Source organism: Vombatus ursinus, unplaced genomic scaffold (genome assembly GCF_900497805.2).
Source record: "Vombatus ursinus unplaced genomic scaffold, bare-nosed wombat genome assembly UNPS02014807.1, whole genome shotgun sequence".
NCBI lineage: Eukaryota > Metazoa > Chordata > Mammalia > Diprotodontia > Vombatidae > Vombatus > Vombatus ursinus.
Genome location: NW_020954585.1, coordinates 19,135,855 through 19,158,380, shown reverse-complemented (window position 1 = coordinate 19,158,380; position 22,526 = coordinate 19,135,855). Strand labels below are relative to the sequence as shown.

General features: G+C 38.6%; 1 protein-coding gene across 8 annotated transcripts in view; it reads left to right on the top strand.

Annotated features, from left to right (window-relative positions):
* The window catches only part of AOPEP (aminopeptidase O (putative)), a 568,440-nt gene that overhangs the window by 50,511 nt on the left and 495,403 nt on the right, over nt 1–22,526 (top strand). The window contains exon 1 of one of the 8 annotated variants that reach the window (XM_027874401.1): nt 22,321–22,373. The exons of the other annotated variants lie outside the window; for them this stretch is intronic. The gene's annotated coding sequence lies outside the window, so the exon portion shown is untranslated. Of the gene's footprint in view, nt 1–22,320; nt 22,374–22,526 lie in introns of those variants that run through there. 8 annotated transcript variants of the gene reach the window in all.

Here is a 22,526-nt window from a genome sequence, read left to right as displayed (position 1 = left end):
CACTGTGTCCCACCAAAAGCAAAAAATGGATAACAGAGTTTTTCCTTATGAGTCACTGCCATAGAGCTCAGACCCTGTCCTAAAAGGAGTACCTTTCAGCCACAAGATGGTCTGAGGATCAGGTTATGGGAATTGTGGGGTATCTAGGAATTTTGCTTTTGCTGCTGCTGTAGGTACCCGAGTTGAGGTTAAGGTATAAGTTTATTACCTCTTAGGGGTAAATACAGGTGCCCACAGTAGGCCAGAGGTGGAAAGGGATAGAGTGAAGTATTGATCAACGATGGGTGAAATAGGTGGTATCTTTGTGTTTGAGACAAATACTATAACTGGCTATCCAAGGTGGGGGGGGGGATGTGACTCATCTTCTCAACTTCCAAATGGTTGATCACATACCTCTTTGGACCATGCCATGGATCCTGGAGTACACGCCCCAACTTTGGAGATCGTTGACCTAATAGGTGATCGTTTTTTTTTCAGCCACAGTAAGTCTTGGAGAGATCACAATCTGCTCCAGTGAAAAGTTTATCTACAGTGTAAAAATCACACCTCCTTGAAGAATTGAAATATTATTATTATTAGTTATATTTATATGTATAGGAACCAGAACAATAAGTGCCAAAGACATTCAGTGAAAAAGATCATTGTGAGCTATGATGATCAAGGAAGGTTTCACTAAGGAGATTGTATTTGAGATGGATTTTGAAGATGGATAGGATTCAAATAATTAAGGAGGAAAGAAAGGTAAATTTCTAATGAGGATTATGGAATGCATAAAAGTGTGGAAATAGGAACTTTGTTTGTGGAACATGGAGTATAACAGTCTGGCTAAAATGAGCAATTCAGGTAGGCAAGTCATAGAATACAAGGCTAAAAAAGTAAGTTGGATACAAACTGTAGAAAGCTTTGAACGCCAAGCTAAGAGGTTAGTATTTTATACGATAGACAGTGTGGGGGGAGGAAGTGGGGATATAGTACGTATTTAATAAATACTTGTTGGATTTAATTGAATTTTATGGACCAGGGAAGAGACAAAGTGAAAATATTATATGTTGAGCAAGACATACTTAATAAGATCCTCTAATACTAGGCTTGCCTCCCCCAATTACTTTGTACTTATATTGTTTACAGTTTGCACATAGTTATGTAATACTTGTATCACCAGGCTCTAAAATTGTTTTTGTATCTTTAAGAAGCAAATGGAATATCGGGGGGTGGTGGGAGCAATTTGGGCTGGCAGATTGAAGCTATAGTAGTAAATGTCGCTCGAATTGGAAAGGAGGTTATTCTAGTTCATTAAAAAGATAATACTGAATAAACTAGAGTGGGGACTTAAGTTTTCTGATTACTTAATGAAAAAGAGATTGCAATTGTATTAATAGGAAAACATCCAGACATTCCCCTGGATTACTCTAGATCTTGGAGTGATAAGATTAAATATGAGAATGATTCAAGTGGCAGGTTGACCCTATAATTCTCACTATGTTTTGTCTCCCTGACAGAATACAAGCTCAGTGAGGGCAAAAACTGCTTCATATTTGTCTTTGTATCTTCATGCCTAGTATAGTATCTGGAATATAGTGGTTGATTAATTAATAAGCCATAAGATAAAAGCAAGCTAAGAGGCTAGTGCAACATAGCCCTACTAGATTGTACATAGCTTTAGAAAAGCCGTATTCTAACTCCCATATGGTCTCTGAAATGATTCTTCAAATACAAAAACAAATCCTAACCTATTCAAGATTAGAGAGGACCACATACAAAAGCTGTTAGTCACAGCTAGGAAATAATGAGAAGCTTTAGATTTTGAATTTGCACCACACAGATTCACTAAACAGAAGGAAACCAGTGTCCAGTCTTCTTGAGAGAGAAGTGAGATCAGGCCCTTAATGAAAAGTGTGCTACTTGTATTCCTTTCTGAGCTGCCAGATTCTGGTCTGGAGGTCCCACAAAAGCAGAGCTCCCTGTTGTCTTCAATGGGGAAGAGGAAAGCAGTGACTTCAGTAGAAGCTTTTGTGTTTTTGTGTGTGTTCCATTTCAGTTCTTGCGGGTCAGAGCTCATTGAGAATGACAAAGATATCAGGGGGCAAATTAGCAAACCTCTGACAGGCCTCCTGCCAGTTGCTTGTTTTCTTCAATGAAGTCACAGCTGTCTGTGGTATCACAGTTCACTGCCATAGAAACAATTGTAAAGGTTTAGTGTCCCAATTGCCCTGAATTCTCTGGGGGTGGAAGAGTGTTACGATTTTCCCCACACCTGGTTTCCCACTTAGGTGGTCTTGCCCTCTCTAGTGCCCTGCACCTGCACCAGTCATTGCCTTTGCAAAACAGCCCTGAGCTTGGGGGTAGAGGTGGAAGGTGGGGGATGGAAATAAGGAGGACAAGAATAAATTTCTGAATGAATCCTCAGGGAAAAGACAATTGATCAGAAAGGGGACAGTTTGAGTGAGATGTAATTCACAAAGTGCATTTGAGCATGACAGAGATTCTCTAACTCTAAGAAGGCCTCTCATGTTGGAAGGGCTGTTTAAATTCACATTAGCTGGCTATGTTGTAATACCTCTTAACTGGGAAGGGAAGGGCAGTTTTTAGTCAGCAAGGAAAATAAATAGAAAAGGTCACTCTTTCCCTATCAGTTTATGTTTATTTGTATTCAACTGTCAACCAGACCAAGAGGGCTTTATTATAACTCTTCTTTAGCACTTTTCTCATTTAGAATGATGGAAATTGATTTCAGGCTTAAACCAAAGGTTCAAAGGAGTTATTGCGTTGTCTTTCTAATAGTAGTCAGTTTGTCCTTCTGGAGTGTGGTGTGATAGAAAGCAGGAACTGATGAATAACTGATCCATTGAGGATGATGTTTTATGTTAGGAAATAAATTAATATGGATGGGTAATTGAAGTGAAAAGGGGTAAATTGCTTAGCCCAGTGTAAACAAATCCTGAATTTAGAAAGTATGACCGAAGCAAGAGAATGTGCAGCACTGCAAGGCTATGACGAATTTGAAACCGCCCAGTGATACATTCATGTTCCCACAAGTGTTTCTGGTTCATATCTACTCTAATTCATGGTCTGAACCCCCATTCCCTCTGAATTTCTTCCATGTGACAAGCTTCAATATTCATCACTTGATTGTGGTGGTGGTTAAAAATGGACAATTTTCTATAAGCAGAAAATTAGTAAAAAAAAAAAATCAGGAAAAAATGTTAATGGAGTAACAAGGGCATCTCATAAAACATGTAGCAGAACCGCCATTACTGGACCCAGAGGACCTAGAAGCAGGTTTAAGACCAGCTTCCAGCCACTGAGGGACTATGTGAGAAGACAGAGTTCTCAAATCAGCTGCTGAGCTAGAGAAACTAATGACTCAGTAGATGTACAAAAGAGACCAGCACAGACTTTTGTGGCACTTTTTTCTTTCTGGCTCCAAAGTGCATGAAGACCATTTCCCAAGAGATGAGTAGGGAAACAGTCATTTGCCCTTATCTCCCACCCAGCCTCCATGCCCCATTGAGGTGTTCTGAACTGGGATTTGGTCTGCCTGGTTTCTCGTCTCTTTTCCTGAAGAGGTGATTAAGCAGCAGCTTCAAGATGAACATGGCCAAAAGGTGATATTTTCAGTGCAAAAGGCCTCATGGTCTGCCAGTGTGACAGTGGCAGCATCTGTAGAGGAATAGTGGCTGTCTCCATCTGAGCAGCAGTTTTTGCAGTAGCAGACTCAAGAGTGGTTGAATGTGGGAATAGTTGGACTTGAAGTTTAGAGCAAGTTTGATTATAAGTAGAGTGATAGTGCAGAGCTGAGGAGAAATGTAAGATGTCTGATTAGCAATCTTGTAAAATTGATTTGTGTACTGCTGAGGTTTAAATATTGGCCTCCTGGCAGATTGTTAACAGTAGTTGAAAGTCACTGAATTCTGTTAAGCTCTTGTTCTGTTAATGTGTACTTGTGAGTTTTTTGTTTAGACTTTCTTGTGTATGTAAGAATAAATTACTTGTCCCATGCTACATTCATTGAGTTCATGATATATTGGGTATTTTTTTTAACTTTCCTCCTTTTGGGCATCCTCTTAGACTTATCTGCCATAATCTAATTTTCTATAATTAAAATAATTTCATTTGCATGGTGACAGGGAACTAATGAGAATGAGGAAAAGGAAGTCTACCTCTCACCAGAGGCAGACTCCCTACAGCTAAATTTGGCTCATGCTGCATGGGTACAGAGACAATTCAAGGAACAGCACAGTCTCAGGCCCTGTAGGCTCAGCCAAGTAGTTCTTAATTGCTAGAACAGAAAATATTCTCAACAGCACAAAGACCAAACCAGCTGCTGACCCCCCATGAAACAGAAGATTAAGAATCCAGATCAGTTTTGGTTCAGTCCTAGCTCCACATGACTCTTGAGTGTTCAAGGACCACCCAAGAAATGGTGGGTTAATTTCTTGTCCATCACCTGGCCACACCAGAAACCTTAGGGTCGACAAATTAAAGTAGATTGCATCAGGGAAGTCCTTTTCCTTGGCTAAGAGTTAGTTTTAGTCTATAACTGTAACTTTGTGTCATCTATAACATTCATTGTAAATGACTCTATCTCCTTTTTCATTCCTTCAGTTAGTTTTTCACTTATCACATTTCTAAATTTTAGCAGTAATTTAGCAAACTACTTCTGCCTCCTTAAAGTTTAATTTGCTTTCTAAATTAGTACCTTGTTGAGGTAAACCCTTCTATATGTCTAAGTGAGCCCTATTCCATCTTCTCCATTCAATCTGGTTCTATCTATTGATTGCTGAGCTAATGCCAACACACCCCATCTTCCCCATCCTCAAAAAACCGCCTCATTTGATCCTTTCATTCCTATTAGCTATCATCCTATATTTCTCTTCCCTTTTGTGACTAAACTTGAAAAGGTCATCTACAATTGCTGCCTCTATTTCCTTTCCTCTCACTCTCTACAGTCTGGCATCTGATCTGACATTGAACTGAAACTTCTCTCCCCAAAGTTAATAATGATCTGTTACTGTCAAATCTAACAGCTTTTTTTTTCAATCCCTATCTTTCTGGAACTCTCTGCAGCTTCTAACATTGTTGATCACACTCTTCTTCTTGACACTTTTCTTTCTAGGTTGTCATGACATTTTTCTCTCCTTTTTCCTCCCCCTTCTACCTACCCGACTGCTCCTTCTAAGTCTCCTTTACTGGAACTTCATTCAGGTAGCACCTGTAAACTGTGGGTGTCCCCAAAGGCTCTATCTTGGGTCCTTTCCTCTTCTCCTTTCACTTGGTGATTTCAGTATATCCCATGGATTCAATTATCATCTCTACTTAATTGATTCTCAACTCTATTTATCCATAACACTTCTATCCTGACTTCTAGTCTCACACCTCCAACTGCCTACTGGACATCTTAAAATGGATCTCTGGAGACATCTTAAACTTAGCATGTCCAAAACTTAGGTTGTTATCTTCCACCCTCCCTCCCCCACCCAACCCTTCCTTCTTCCTAACTTTTGTATTCCTATGGAAGATGCCACCATCCTCTCAGTCACCTAGACTCACAACTTAAGTGTTTTCCTCAACTCCTTACTCTCCCACTCTTCATACCCAATGTGTTGCCAAATTCTGTCAATTTTACCTTTGTTTATATTTCTCATACATACTCCCTTCTCCTCTCTGACCTTGCCATCACCCTGATGCAGGCTCTCAACATCTCACACCTGGACTACTGCAACAGCCAGTTGGTTGGTCTCCAGGTCTCAAGTATCTCCCTATTCCACTTCTTTCTTCATTCAGTTGTCAAACTGATCTTACTAAAGTAGAGGTTGGATCATATTGCCTCTCCACTTGCCCCCCCCCAACTCAGTAAACTCTGATGGCTCCCTATTACCTCCAGAATAAAATATAAAACTCTTTTGTTTAGCAATCAAAGCCCTTCATAACCTGCCCCTATACTAACTTTATAGTCTTCTTAAACCTTACTCAACCCCAATCCTCTTGTAGTCCTTGATCCAGTGACACTGGCCTTTTACTTTCCCTCAAATAAACAAACAAAAAAACCCCCCCAAAAAACCAATTCATTGCCTGACCATGCATTTCCACTGACGCTCCCCCATTTCCAGAATGCTCTTCCACCTCATCTTCACCTCCTGGCTTTCCTGACTTCCTTCAAATTTCACCTAAAATATGACCTTCCGAAATAAGTCTTCCCTTCTCCCCCTTAACAGCAATGCTTTTTCTATTACATTACCTTTACTTTACCTTACATATTTCACTTTTTTATACATAGCTGTATGCACGTTGTCTTTTCTCTTAGAATGTAAATTCCACAAGGGCAGAGGTTGTTTTTTTCTTTCTTTTATCTCTCATACTTATTCTGGTGCCTGGAACATAGAAGGCACTTAATAAAGGCTTGTTCACTTGATTTGCTGTTGACTTCTTTAGATGTTAGCAAAATGATTTTCATTTATGATCCTCCAATAGTTTGTTGTTGTGCATTCGTTTTCAGTCAAGTCCAGCTTTTCTCAACCCCATTTGGGGTTTTCTTGGAAAAAATACAGCAGTAGCTTGCCACTTCCCTTTCCAGCTTATTTTACAGATGAGAAACTGAGGCAATCAGTGTTAAATGATTTGCCTAGGGTCACACAGTTAGTAAGTATCTGAGGCCAGATTTGAACTCAGGAAGATAGGTCTTCCTGACTCCAAGCCTAGTACCCTAACCACTGTGCCACCTACCTGGCCCTACAATCCTTGCATTTGAATAAATTAGCACAATTTCACCCAGTAAACAAGTTTCTACTCAACAGTTCATTTCCAATCAAGGGATAGAAGTTTTGATGATGAATACATAGAATTATGGGCCAGTTAATTTTTTTCCCATTTAGGCTATTAATGGTTAAGTGTCACATCAAATCAAACATCAGAGACCAAAACACACCTCACTTTTAATAAAAATTCAACATTGTCAGGCAAGACTCCTTAGTAGGAATAAAATTGTACATTATAATACAAGTTAGAAAATTCCTAGTTCAACCAGAGACTTCTTAGATAGGGATAGGGACCTGACCAGTGATAGCAATGCTATATGGAACACTTGTTAGAGAAAACTTCCTTTAACAAAGCAGGTCTACATCTGTTACTCTTCAACTTGATAGTTTTAGAGAACTGCTTAGGGCATTGAGAGGTTAACTGACTTGCCCAGGATCCCATACCCAGTATGTATCAGATTCAAGACTTCAGATCTTCCTGGCTGAGGCACCTTTTATCCACTGTCATGATGGAGAAAGCAATCCATCTTGCAGATTAAAAACAAAACAAAACAAAAAAAACAAAACCCAAGTAAGTTCATTGCTCTGGCAGCTATAGACCTTTTTTTTAAAATAGAATTTCTAATTTAGTTATTTATTTCTTTTTTATTTTTTAGTCAATTGGGGTTAAGTGACTTGCCCAGGGTCACACAGCTAGTAAGTGTCAAGTGTTTGGTCTGAGCCCGGATTTGAACTCAGGTCCTCCTGACTTCAGGGCTGGTGCTCTATCCACTGTGCCACCTAGCTGCCCTTATAGACCTTTTCTGAATGGACTACAAAGAGAAGTAATTAATTCTATTTGATTTTGCAGCAATAAAAAAGATCATCAAATTAGATCTGGATGGGACCTCAGAGGCTATTGGGTCGAAGGAGGAAGGAATATCCTCACTTTATCAATAAGGAAAATGAGTATGAAAAAGGTTAAGTGTTTTGTCCAGGGTCACAATAATAAGTGTCTGAGATAGGATTTGAGCTGAAGTAGTGTAGCAGTAGGGTAGCAGGAGGCAATCAGATTGTGAGGAGATGAGAACAACAAGCTTTCACCTAGATTTGATCCAGAAGAGACAACCATATACCTAGTTTTCACATAAGATGGGTATACATTTCAGTGTCCCAATCAACATGGATTTGAATTTTTAAAATCACTTTAAATTTTTGTTTAAAATCTCTTGCTTCGATTGGCCAACATGACAAAACAGGAAAATGATAAATGTTAGAGAAGATGTGGGAAAATTGGAACACTAATACATTGTTGGTGGAGTTGTGAAATGATCCAACCATTTTGGAGAGCAATTTGGAACTATGCCCAAAGGGCTAAAAAAATGTGCATACCCTTTGACCCAGCAATACTGCTTCTAGGTCTGTATCCCAAACAGATCATAAAAATGGGAAAAGGACCCACATGTACAAAAATATTCATAGCAGCTCTTTTTGTGGTGGCAAAGAATTGGAAATTGAGAGGATGCCCATCAATTGGGGAATGGCTGAGCAAGTTGTGATATATGAATACTATGAAATACTATTGTGCTATAAGAAATGATGAACAGGCTGACTTCAGAAAAACCTGGAAAGACTTGTATGGTGTGATGCTGAGTGAAGTGAGCAGAACCAAGAGAACATTGTACACAATAACAGCCACGTTGTGTGTTGACTAATATTGATAAACTTAACCTCTCCCGGCAACACAAGGATCTAAGACATCTCCAGAGGCCTTGTGATGGAAAATGCTATCCACATCCAAAGAAAGAACTATGGAAGTTGAATTACTATTTTTTTCTCTTCTGTTGAGTTTTGTTCCCTCTTTCTGATGGTTCCTCCTATTGGTTTTAATTTTTACTTTCAACATCACTAATGTGAAAATATGTTTAATATGAATGTAAATGTATAGCCTATATCAGGCTATATCAGATTGTGCACCATCTTGGGGAGGGTAGTGGGGAGGAAGGGGACTGTACAATATAACTATAGATTTGCTCCTGGTTAGAGTTCCAGTAGACCTCAGATTGGCAAAGTTGACAGAAAAGGAAAATGAGAACTTCTGAGGGACTCTGGGTAATTTAGTGCACTGGTGGTAGAACTGTCAACTGGTGCAGCCATTTTGGAAAGTGATCTAGAACTCTGCCTAAAAAGCTAATTAACTGTATTTACCCTTGACCCAGCAATACCACTACCAGGTCTATACCACAAAGAGACCCTGAAAGGAGAAAAAGGACTTATACATGCCAAAATATTTACATCAGCTTTTTCTGTTGTATTAAAAAATGTGAAACTGAGAGGCTGACCATCAGTTGGGGGATGGTTGAACAGGTTATGGTATATGAACGTGATGGAATATTATTGTGCCATAAGAAATGATGAAAGGAATGGTTTCAGAGAAACCTGGGAAGACTTATATAACTTGATGAAGAGTAAAGTGAGAAGAACCAGGAAAAAAAATTTATACAATAACAGGAATCCCGTAAAGACAAACAACTTTGAAAGATTTGGTAACGCTGATCAATGCAATGACCAATTACATTTCCAGAAGATATATGATGAAACCTGCTTCTCATCTCTCTTTGTTTTGCTTAACTCCACAAGTTTATAACAGATTGTTTCTGGACTCAGTCACCTCAGCTGGCAAACTCTGCAGGTTCAGAGTGACAGAATTTCACATTTCCCTTTTGTCTGGGCTTCTTGCCTTTTTTTTTTCTCTAGGCTTCAGATTTTGCTGTGGGCTTTTGAACGTGCTCTTTGCTTAGTACACATCCTAGGCCCATGACTGCTCCTTACCTGAAACAGCACACACCTAGGAACCTAGGCACAGGTTTCCTTCTCAGTCTATCCTGAATCTATGGCTTGGAACTTTGTAGTGAGCAAGAGAGCTTGCAGTCTGCAGCTTTCAGTTCCTGAGGATGAGGACTCTCTGCACGGCATGCCAGGGGCCAGAACCTCCTTGTCTCTTCATTGAGCTCTGGACTTATGTTACCATCCCAAAGTGCATCATCCTAAAGCCTCCTTCCTGCCCTGGAATTTACATGGTGGAACTAGTGCCCTTGTAGCCTCTCTCTCTGATTGGATGGATCCTCCCAGAACCTTCATTTAAGAAGGGTACCCAGGCCAGTCACATCTCAGTCCTCTTCAGACTGCACTCTGGACTTCCTATACCATTCTCTAGGGTCATATACCTTTGTCTCTCCCCCACAAACACACACACTTTTAAAGCTTCCTTTTTTGTGTTGTCTTCCCCACTAGAATATAAGTTCCTTGAGGGCAAGGACTCTCTTTCTATTTGTATTCCCAATGCTTAGCACAGCACCCTGCACCTAGTTAGTGCTTAGTAAGTGCTTGTTTACTGCCTGACTCAATCCCCAGTGTCAGCAGACATGTTGACATTGGTTAGAAAGTTGATTTACTGTGCCATTTTCTTGGATTTCCAGATCAGGAGTTGGTCTGTTTTCTAGACCTTTGTGGAGGTGTTGTATTAGGAAACTCAGCTGTACTTCTTCCTACTACTCTACTATCTTTGCTCTGTCTTGATCACATCCATCTAGCAGTGTATACAATATTACATGCTCATAGTCCCCCACATTTTAAAAGAGGAAAAAGAGGTACTGATTTTTTTTGATAATTAATTTATTTATTTCTAGTTTTCAACATTCACTTCCATAAGATTTTGAGTTGTAAATTTTCTCCCCTTCCCACTTATTCCCCCCCCCAAGACAGGATACAATCTGATATAGGCTCTACACATACATTCATGTTAAGCATATTTTCCCATTAGTCATCATGTAAAGAACAATTAGAACTAGTGGGAGGAACCACGAGAATGAAGCAATAAAACAAAACAACAAAGGAAAAAGAGAGCAAATAGTATGCTTCCATCTGCATTCAGACTCCATAGTTCTTTCTCTGGATGTGTACAGCATTTTCCACCTTGAGTCTTTTGGAGTTGTCTTAGATCCTTGCATTGCTGAGAAGAGCCAAGTCTATCAAAGTCAGTCATCACACAATGTGGTTGTTACTGTGTACAATGTTCTCCTGGCTCTGCTCCTTTCACTCAGCATCAGTCCATACAAATCTTTTCAGGTTTTTTTTGAAATCTGTCTGTTCATCAATTCTTATAGCACAATAGTATTACATTACATTCATATAGCCCAACTTGATCAGCCATTCCCCAATTGATGGGCATCCCCTCAAATTCCAATTCGTTGCCACCACAGAAACAGCTGCTACAAATATGTTTGTACATGTGGGTCCTTTTCCCATTTTTATGATCTGTTTGGGATACAGACCTAGAAGCAGTATTGCTGGGTCAAAGGGTAAGCACAGTTTTATAGCCCTTTGGACATAGTTCCAAATGGCTCTCTCCAAAATGGTCGGATCATTTCACAACTCCACCAACAATGTATTAGTGGAGGTACAGTTTCTTAACTCTTCTCTGCGGCCAAGCTTCTGGGTAACCGGAATTACATATCATTGAATGCTGGCCCTGTTTTATTCCCATTTATATTGTTGTAATTATTTTGTATATCATTACAAAGATATATACTATTCTTTTATAGATAGGAAAATTCAAGCACAAAGTTAGGTGACTTAATTAGTATTATAGAATGAATTAATGCTTGATATGAAACCAACTCCAGACCTCCTGCCTGGGGATCCCCTCTCTATTATAATCCTAAACAGTTTTAAAAATTTTTATTCAGCTGTGATTTGATGAGATCCAGCTCTGTATTTTTATGGTTAATTTATTTGGTATTTCTTACTATTTGTTGTTTGTTTAATAAGTTTTATTTGTCTTCCCAGATGTATAGTATTTGGCAATATATAATCACATTTTGTTATTGTTTATGTCATTTACCATTTGCTTTCAAGTTTTGCCAAGTACTTATTGTAAACTAGCTGTCTGTAGCAGCTATACTGTTAGGCTATAAAAGGTCTAACAGGACCTATATAAAAAAATTACATGAAAAATTACCCTAACTCTGTTTACCAACTGGCAAATATGCAATGATTGACCAACTGGACCTCCAGCCCTGTGTAGCAAATGGAATCATGATATACTAAACAGAGCAATGGCCTAGGAGTCCAGAGACCTAGGTCCTGGTCCCAATTCTGACTACTTACACGTGATCATAAGTAATTTACTTCACTTCTCTTAGTTCCTTTATTGACAATGTGAGGGAATTTGACTAAATGAACTCTAAGATCCCTCTGAGCCCCAAGTCCTATGATTTCTATTAATCCTTTTATAGAACTATCTGATGAATTAATAAAACCTCTATATAATATGCAAATATGAGGAAACAAAGAAAAGAACTGTCAATTTGACAGTTCTTTAAACTTCATAGATTTTAATGTTGCTTGGAAAATTTCAGTGTGGCTGTTAGTTGGGGGAAAGGGAAACAGAAATTTCATGAATTATATCTGATATTCATTCATTTTCAGATTCTTAAGTAAGGTTAAAAAATCCAGGGAAAATTATAGATTTGTTTAACCTAATAAATGAGACCAAGTATGTTCATTAATTTGAGATGGAAAATTATCAAATTGTTTTGTTTTGAATGGGCAGCTATAAAAGAAACTAAAAGTGTAAAGGAAATATAATACCTTTTCCATCCCAACTAATAGAAAAACAATTTCTATATCTCACTGATATTTAGTCAGTAATGTTTTAACTGAATCAAAATAAGGGGTTTTTTTTGTGTAGCAATTAAAAAATTGACGCTGGGTCAGTGGGAGCTCTTGCTCCCTCCCTCTCCACTAAGGAGTCTGTCTCACTCACCTCCTGATCCATGCATACTAGCTAAGGTCAAATCTGAGGGCAGTTTGACCTCCAAAGAGAGGGTTAAAACTCGTCTCATCTCTGACTCTTTGGCTGGGTCCTTATCATGGAGCCCCATGGAGAATAAATTAAACTTTAGATTTGCCTCCTGTTTAGAGTCTTTCCAAAATGAAGAAGTATAAAGGTACTCAATATAAAGTGAAGAACAGGTATAGGACAGCTATTTATTTCCTCTACACAAAAGATTCACAAGAACACATTGAAAGAAAAGAAAGCAGCAATAAAAATATATAACTACTGATATACACTCTTGAGAGGTTGATATTTTAAAATATTAAGATACTATGCATTTTGCAGGACTGCTGAATAGGCATTTTACATTTAACCTTGGTTCTCTGATGAAAGAATCCCTATCTTATGATACATTAGCAAACACATCATAACACGTACAGAAGAAGCACCCCTGAACACACTTCCTCACGTCATGATGACTACTATACAGTGCTATTGAGAATACTCCATAAATTTACAGGTGAGGAGAATCTGGATTAAGGATTATTAATGGACACAGCAAAACCTTGCCATTTTGGACCTATGTTTCTTCTACTCAGGGAATACCAAATATATTGAAAGTTGTTTTTTATGTAAAAGCCACCATTAAAATTTCTCTCCTAATAAGCCTTATTGACTCCATTTCACACTTAGGTACTCCATCTTCAGTCCCTTAATCTTATCCAGGTGTGACCAAGATATAATTCTTAGTTTATTCAGCATTTCCTGGGGATGTAATACTCCTTTCATGGGGTCCTAATCTAAATGTATGTGACCTAACTCTCAGGGGACTAGGACACTTCCAGGACTTTGAACATGAGAGAGGACCAAATGCTGACCCATGTGTAGGAAATTTTCCTCTGCAGTTCTCACTACTGCTAGGGCAGCTGGAGAAGGGAATGAATGACTCATTGAAAATCTGCAATGGTATTCAGAGACATCAGGAGGTAGCAGATTACTAGTTTATGTGGCAGAGGGTGCTGGATGCAAGGTCAGATTGAGAGTGCTAGGACATTAGGAAGGTGTAAGGTCTGGAATTCCCCTAGCTGGGGAACCCTGTATCTTCCCCATAACCATGGGGGTGTTCTTTTGATAACAAGGAGGCTAAGTATCTCCAGATTGATTATAATTAGTAGTTTAATCAATCATTATGAATACTTACAAAACGGGAGCAATCTTCGGTCTGGTGTGGCAGTCAGACAGTTTGGTGGATCCCCACAAAGAACCCCAAAAATCCACGTGGTAATTTTAGAAAACAGACAAAGGGAAGAGGAGCTATAGAGTGCATCACTACTGATTGGTGGATATTTTTGGTTTTCTGCTTAGTAATGAGCTTAGGTGTTAAGCCAATGTCATGCCCAAACCTAAGTTTGTGTATTGATTATGTAAAGGTCACGATATTCTTATTATGCTTTCATAGGCATAGTATCTTAAGTTTTGACTCAGTCTCTAAATTCTGATTCAGTTATCTAAGTTATGATTTCTAACAGGTCATCATGTCTGAGCTTCTACCTTTCACAGAGTTTAAGTTTTTATGGCTTTTTCTCCATTCGTGACCCCACAGAAGGGATTGTGACAAATTATTTGTGAAAGCAGTGAGAGAATGTGGAGGGAGAGGACAAGAGAGCCAACAATGATATTAATCAATATACTTGCCTTGAATATCCTTCGTTTGTATAGCGGTCACCATGGTATGTGGAATTGCCTTCAGAAGTGTTTCTTTTCTCTGTATTATGGTGTGTTTGCTTACTCTGGTAAGCAAAGATAACAAGTATAAAGTCAGATATTGTCTAGTATAGTTTATATGAAGTGTGGGCAAAGCTAAGTCTTCCTCCTATCCCTTTTTCTTGAGAAGAGAGCCTATAGAACATTAGGCAACCTAATGACAACTCAGAAGCCAAGAGAAGGTAGGGAATACCAGAGCTATAACATCAGGGGCAATGGTGGAACCAGAGGATTGTCACTAATAGAAGGACTTTGAAATCCACCAGTTGGCCAATGCCCAAGCATATGCCTAAAGTGCCACCTGGCATACCAGCTCTTTGTTTAGTTATAAGCAAATTTTTAAAAGTTCTTTTATGCAATATGTCCCATTTTTGCAATTTGCTATGAATCCTAAGATTTCCTTTGGTTCCCTGGAAGGGACGTTAGAGATCATCTAGTCAAGTGGTATCAAACTCAAATAAAAATGAGGCCACTAATTTATATATAAAGATCCTTTCAGGTCACATATTGACTTAGTTTAAATATGTAATGTTATCTTTTTTTATTGTATTTTTATTTGTTTTGTTAAATATTTCCCAATTACATTTTAATTAGGTTCAGGCTACACTCAGAAGTGTTGGGGCTTGCAGGCCCTATGTTTGACATCTCAGATCTAGTCCAACTGTATCATTTCACAGATGAAGATATATGAAGATCAGAAATGAGCAACTTGCCTAAGGTCACACACATAGCCCTGTCGATAACAGCAGTTTTGAAGCAAGATATAATCTTCTCTCCACTATACAACTATCCATATCGAAATTTAACACCTAATCAATGATCTACTCACATAAGCATTACTGCTTCAAGGCTTTTCAAGGAGATCAAACCTTCAGTTCTGCCCTTGAGTTGAAACTTCAACACTTTGAGTGTATACAAGGAGGCAGCTTGGTGAGATGGGAAGAGCACACCTGGGGGCCTTGACATTAGGAGAAAGCTGAGTTTGAATTGTGCCTCTGACACTTACTAGCTATGTGTGACTATGGGTAAATTCAAGTCTCTAAGTCTCAATTTCCTCATCTGTAAGATGAGATTGATAGTATCTACTTTATAGAGTTAGTACAAGGGTCAAATGACATGATGTATATAAGGTGCTCTGCAAACTTTAAAGTGCTATATGAATGTTAGCTATTATTATTAATCTGCTATTATTCATCTTCATGAATTGCTGGGGAAATTTTTTCATCTGTCTTAAGTCAGCAGTGATAAATCTCTCTCAATTTCATCAGGCTGACCCTTAAACTATGGGCATAGACACTCCATTACTTGGGCCTGTACTTGAAGTCTTTTCAACTCTAGAACCTTCCAAAGCTTGCGTTTGCTGGCATAGTCCCAGCATGATGAGCCCAACTGAATTAAATTCCCATAGAGACATCCTTCTATTTAATTCTTCAACTAAAAAAGTGGGTCTGTTAAGGACCCACTGGCCTAGAGTCAGCGCAACACCCTCAAGTCAAAGTTATATCTCATTTACCTCTCCCCATCAAGTTCAGCTTACTTGTTTCTTTGAAAAGGATTAACTGATCCACATGCAATGGCATTCTGATGTTATTTTGGAACATTGGGAGGTCAGAGTATGTACCCAATATACAACTCAGTATACCCTTCAATTTTTGCTCAATAGAAGCTCAAGTTAGGAATCACTGAAGAGCATGACAACAAAAATGAGACAAATTATTTACTGTTTTTGGAGAGTCTGCATAGCTTGAGCTAAAGTTATACACTTAAGCTAACTGCAATCACCCCTACCATGTCTAAGAAAAATAATTTGCAAATTTATGAAGAACTTGGAAAGGAAACTGTATGTTCTCATTAGAATCAATCTGCTTAGGAAAAAGATACAAAATTTATGTCTATTTTAAAAATTAAGTTAAATGCACAAAATATAATTTATGTTAATCTTAAAGTTGCTTCACGGTAGTCTGCCAATCATATAGGCTGAAGATGAGAAATATAAAATGTTGTAATCATTTATGAATGTAGCTACACATTTGGCACGGCTTACTTATAACTTGACAAATCATCCAAAAAAATGAACTACATTCATATTTAACTGTGCTAGAATTAATGGGACAATGTCATTCTTGCATGTGTATTATTAATTGGTAGTATCATTGATGCTACTTTCTTCTGACTTGAAGATATCAAATATTCTGAAACTAGGATGAACAGAAATGTATGAGAGAAAAAGTTCAGTTGCTTCATTACCACACTCACTCTTAGGGCCAGGTCTGGGCAAAATTATCCCAGCATCAAAGTTAGATTGGACCTCAGGGCCAGCATATGACTTTATTCTTTTTAAGAGAGAAAAGAAAAAGGATGAGGAAAGGAATATATTAAAGAAGAAACAAGGAAGAAGAGAGAGAAACACTATTTCTCAAAATCCGAATGTGCCAGAAAAAGAGTATACAAACAGAGAGGAAAAGTTTAGGGACCAGGTATGTCATGAACCTCATTACTATCTAAACTAGACAAAAGAGGGTTGAACATACACATATACACACAGAGAGATTTTGGTGTAGAAATACAGTAAACTCAACTGAGAGAAGGTGGGGACAGGAATAGGGAAGAGAGGTTTCAGGAGGGTACAGTAGGGTAGGAAATAGTCACAAATAAAACTTTTAAAACTTTGGAAGTAGATCATCAAGGGGAGGTTAAAATGGGAGAAATAAAATATAAAAACCAACGATAAAGGTCAGGGCTATCTGAAGAGAGGAGGGAAAGAATGGGAATAGACAACTTAATTCATCGATTACTATAGTTGATCATATTCCTCCTTTGTAAAAGAGGTATAGGGGACAAAGAGAAGAAAAAGTAAAAGAATATATTATGGAGGGAAATATACAACTAATAATCATAACTGCAATAAAGGGGATGAATTTGCCCCCAAAACGGAGCAGAATAGATCCACAGCAGAATAGATTATAAAACTGTGAGAAATGGCCTATCGCTAGGCCAGCTAGGCTCTAGCTAACAGAAATGATTTCATGTTTGACCACTTACTGACCAGCTCATGTATTGGGAAGTTCCTGTGTACCCAATAACTACATTTAGGCAGGGAATGCAAGGCTCATACTTGGAGTTTAGCAAACTTCTTATCTACATATGTAAGATTAATACACTTTCCTAATCACAATCAAAATCACAGTGGTTGATAAAAAGCTGAGAGGGTGGAGAGTTGAAGTCCAGAACACACACTGATTGACTGCCCCTATGATTCCCACCCCCCAATTCAGTCCCTGTGAGTATGTCCCATAACAATAATCAGATATGAGGGCAGAGACTTACAGATCTCACTCTCAATTTGGGTATGCCTCTCACTGCATTCCTGAGCCTATTCATGTGCCCATGGGACTACAGAACTGGGGAGTCTCACACTTACATGTTTATGATTAAGAAACTGCCTGGCTTATGATCCTTTGAGTGTTTGTGTTCCTTCACAGTACTTCACCCACAATCTGCTCACAAAAGCACTATCTAGCAATATGTCCAACAAACACATCTGAAACACAAAGATGTACACAGAATTAAAATGAGGAATGGAGTAGAATTCACTATGTTACAAGCAAATTTTAAAAATTAGGCCTCCCCACCAGGACTATCAGACAAGGAAACAGTGAAAATAGAGATGTTTAAAAGAGATAAGCAGGTAAACTGTCATGTTTAAAAGCATCATAGATGATGAAAAAATATGAACAATTAATAAGCATGCAACAAGTGGAATAGTATCTCAGTACCTGAAGGAAAAGGTAATTGAATTATAGGGAGAAATAAATGGCAAAACTGTCAGAGTTGGGGTCCCCATATGTTCTTTGCAGACCTAGAAAAATCTAAAAAACAAGAAAGAAGGTAAGCACCTGAAGAGTGCTTTAGAAAAGTTTGATATGCTATATCTCTAGTGATTGCTGAATGGTAATAAAATTGAGTACACATAATTTTTAGGTGTATATGGCACCTTTACAAAAATTAGTCATATGACAGGGCATAAAAAAAAATTGCAGAAAAGCTGATATGTATAATGCATAATTTACTGGTCCCAATACCTAAACAATTATAATAAAAGGCATTTGAAGAAGGGACTGAAACTTATATGGAGACTGAATAATTTAATCCTGAGGAATATCTGAGTCAAACAATAATAGAAATAATAGGTAGTTTCATCAAAGAAAATGACAACTATAATTCAACATATTAAAACATTTGGGATGCAGTTCTTAGGGAAAAATCCATATCTTTTAGCACTTTCATCAACAAAAGAGAAAGGAGAGATCAATGAATTGGTCATGCAACTAAAAAAACCCAATAAATAAAATATTCCAATTAAACACAAAAAAGAGAATTTCTAAAAATCAAAGGGAAAATTGAAAAAAGTTGAATTGTTCAATAAATCTAGGATCTGGTTCTTTGAAAAAATACTAATAAAATAGACTAACCATTAGTTAAATGGTTTTTAAAAGACAGGAAATCCAAATTGCCATATTTAAAATTGGAAAAAATTCATAGCAGGTTAAGAAGAAATAAAGAAAATTATTAGACACTATTTTGTTCAATTGTATACCAACAAAACTGATAACTTAAAAGAAATAGCAGAATATTTACAAAAAAAAAAGTAAAACACCCAGGCTAACACTATAAAAACAAATAATTAAAACAGCCCAATCTCAGAAAAAAAAATCAAACTATGCATAAATGAACATCCAAAGTGAGGAAAACCTTCAGAACTAGATGGAGCTACAAGCAGTCTTTTAAACATTTAAAGACAAATTGACTCCCATATTCCACAATTTCTTTGTAAAAATAAGGAGTGAAGGCATCTTACTAAATACCTTCTATGACACAAATATGGTTCTGTTATCCTAAAACCAGGAAAGATAAAGTATAGACTAAAATCTCTAGTGAAAATTGATGCAGAAATATTGAATAAAATGTTGAATTTATAACAGGAATGCTGTTTTTGTTTAATATTAGGAAAACTATAAACATAATAGACCATACTGATTTCTAAAAGTCACTTTCTTATCAATAGAAGCAATAAAAGCTTCTGACAAAAAAGCACTCATTTATGCTACAAAAAATTAAAAAGTATAGGAATATGTAGACCTTTCTTTACTATGGCAAATAGTATTTAAAATGAAGAGCTGAAATGCAGAATGGTAGAGGGCATTCTTTCTTTTTCTTTTTTTTGCTAGGCAATCGGGGTTACATGACTTTCCCAGGGTCGAATAGCTAGTAAGTGTCAAGTATCTGAGGTCACATTTGAACTCAGGTCCTCCTGACTCCAGGGCTGGTGCTCTATCCACTGTGCCACCTAGCTGCTCCAAGTGGCAGCCCCAGTAGTAGCAGCTGCTTTGTTATCTCTGCTTTCACTCACATTGGGAGGCAGAATTGTATATTGGTTATGTATACAACTCAGTATACTGGAGGGGGGAGGAAGGGGAAGAGAGAAGCAGAGAGGGAAGGGGGGGAGAGGGGGAGAGAGAGAGAGACAGAGAGACAGAGAGAGAGACAGAAAGAGACAGAGAGAGAGACAGACAGAGAGAGAGAACACCACATATATCTTAGCAAAGAGGATTATCTCTGTGAGATGGGGAAAGGAGAGTGAGAGATGATGTCAAAGGGTTTTGACATGAAGAGAATGGGAGATCATTAGTATCTATTGGGTCAGTCAACAAGCATTTATTATGCACTTACTATGTGCCAGGCACTGTGCTAAACACAAGACATACAAATACAAGCAAAAAGAAAGATAATCCCTGCTCTCAAGGAGCTTATATTTTAACAGGCAACGCAACAGATAAAAGGAAATTGAAAAGGAGGTGGAGTTAGGAGGAAGGTACTCAGTCTGGGGCATATAATTGAGAAGTTATAAGGAGTGCAGCTGGTGAGTGATGAAGAAATGACTGGCCCTGGCACCTTCCTTAAATGTAGTTTCTGGGATAAGCCATCCATTCAGGCCCCAGGGGCTGAAATTACTTAGTGGTGTCAATTCCAAGGCTGAAATTATCTTCCAGGATGAAGAGGTTTCTAGAGCATAGTAGAAAAATCAGAAGAAATGTAACCTAGGTTGTAAAGAAAGGCAGGGACCTCTTTTATTCAATTAAAAAAATTAAAATAAACCTTTATTGATATTTTTTGTTTTTATATCACCTACATTTCCCCAATGTATCTCTTCCCTCTCTCTTCAATTCCTTAGGTTTAGGCTCTTTTTTTAATCATGGCTTTCAGATAGTCCAATAATTTTTAAATGATCTGTCCTGGATCTATTTTCCAGGTCAGTTGTTTTCCCAATGAGATATTTCACACTGTTTTCTAATTTTTCATTCTTTTGGATTTGTTTTACAGTGTCTTGATTTCTCATAAAGTCACTAGCTTCCAATTGCTCTATTCTCCATTTGGTCAATTTTGCTTTTTAGGGCATTCTTCTCCTCATTGGCTTTTTGGACCTCTTTTGCCATTTGGGCTAGTTCAATTCCTTATGTTAAAGAATAAAAATGAAGGGGAAAAAACTTCTGAAAACCAATACATTAAAAACTTCTGATATACAGGTATCCCATGCCTGCAAACAAGTGGGGAAAATGCCTTCTCATATCTCTTCTGTGGGGTTGTATGGCCATTGTAATTTTGCAGCATTTCAATTGCTTTGTTTCAACAACATTTGCATTTTATTGTGTTAAGGTGGATAGATAGTAACCCTGAGTCAAAAAGAACTGGATATAGGTCTGGAATTTGACACGTAATGATTATGGGATGTAGGCAAACCACAATTTCTTAATACCCCCAGACAATTCTCTAAGGTAATAAATTGTGGAACAGGTGGGATCTGTATTGCTTGAGTTTCTCAACCTGGGGTTTCCCACACAAATATCACAGGTCTGGTTTAAAAAAAGTAGCAAAGGGGGCAGCTAGGTGGGGCAATGGATAGAGCACCCGCCCTGGATTTGGGAGGACCTGAGTTCAAATTCGGCCTCAGACACGTAACACTTAGTAGCTGTGTGACCCTGGGCAAATCCCTTAACCCCATTGCCTGGCCCCCCCAAAAGTTGCAAAGCACCGTGCTAGGCTCTGGAGATACCTGCCTTCAAGGAGCTCACATTCTACGGAGGGATATAATATTTAGAAAGCTAAGCAAATACAAATTAATTTCGGGAAAGAGAAGGAGCACAAACAATTAATGCTCTTAGAAAATTTATTAGAATAATTTATTCTAATAAGAGGTGGCACCTGAAAGAAATCAGCATTTTTTAAGAGACTGAGGTGAGGGAGGGAGTACATCCCGAAGCGCAGAAATGGTAGATACAATCTTTATTTTAGGCTACTTTGACTGAAACACAAAGGTGAAGGGAAATAAATGAAATGCATGTCAATGTAAATGAAACAAATCCAAAAATATAAGTTGCTATCAGAATGTGGAAGACCAGATTTTTGAGCCGGGAAATAAAGTAAGGAAGGTAGGTGGTTGCAATGGACAAGAGCACAGGGCTCGGACGTGGGAAAGATTAAGTTCAAATTCTGCCTCAGGCACTTACCAGATTTCTCGGTCAAATCACTTAAACTCAGACAGACTCAGTTTCCTCATCTGTAAAATGGGGATAATATGCCGTGCTCCTCTCCGCAGCCAGGGAGGGACCCGCTGATGTGTGGAAGCACAGCAACACCCATTCTCCTGTTGTTGTAAGGACCAAATCCATACAGCACTTTATGAACCTTATATATGATTTATTTATCTTTGCTATTTCTCTTCTTCGTCCGCTGTAAGCCCCATTCACAAGTACTGGAATGTTGAAGGCCCCTGAGCTGGAGTAGGCACAGATCCGGGGAACCAGAGCGAGGCAACAGCTGCGAATGAATGAGCCGGGGGGCGGGGACAGCGGCCGCGTCACGAGCGGTGGGCATGTCCTGAGCACGGGGCGGCCGGCGCGCTCGGATGACGTCAGAGCGACGGAGCCCGTGGGAACCGCGTGAGGAGACTGCGGCCCCCGGCCCCGGCTAGGGCGCAGGTAATCAGCCGCCGCCTCCTCGCTGTTGATCCCCAGCCGTCTCCGGCCTCTGCTGTGCCCCTGTCCGCACCCGGGGCGGGCCTGGTGATGTGTGGAAGGAAGCGCAGCAGGCCCCTTCGCCCGAGGCTGGATGGGATCCTCCCTCAGCCCTCT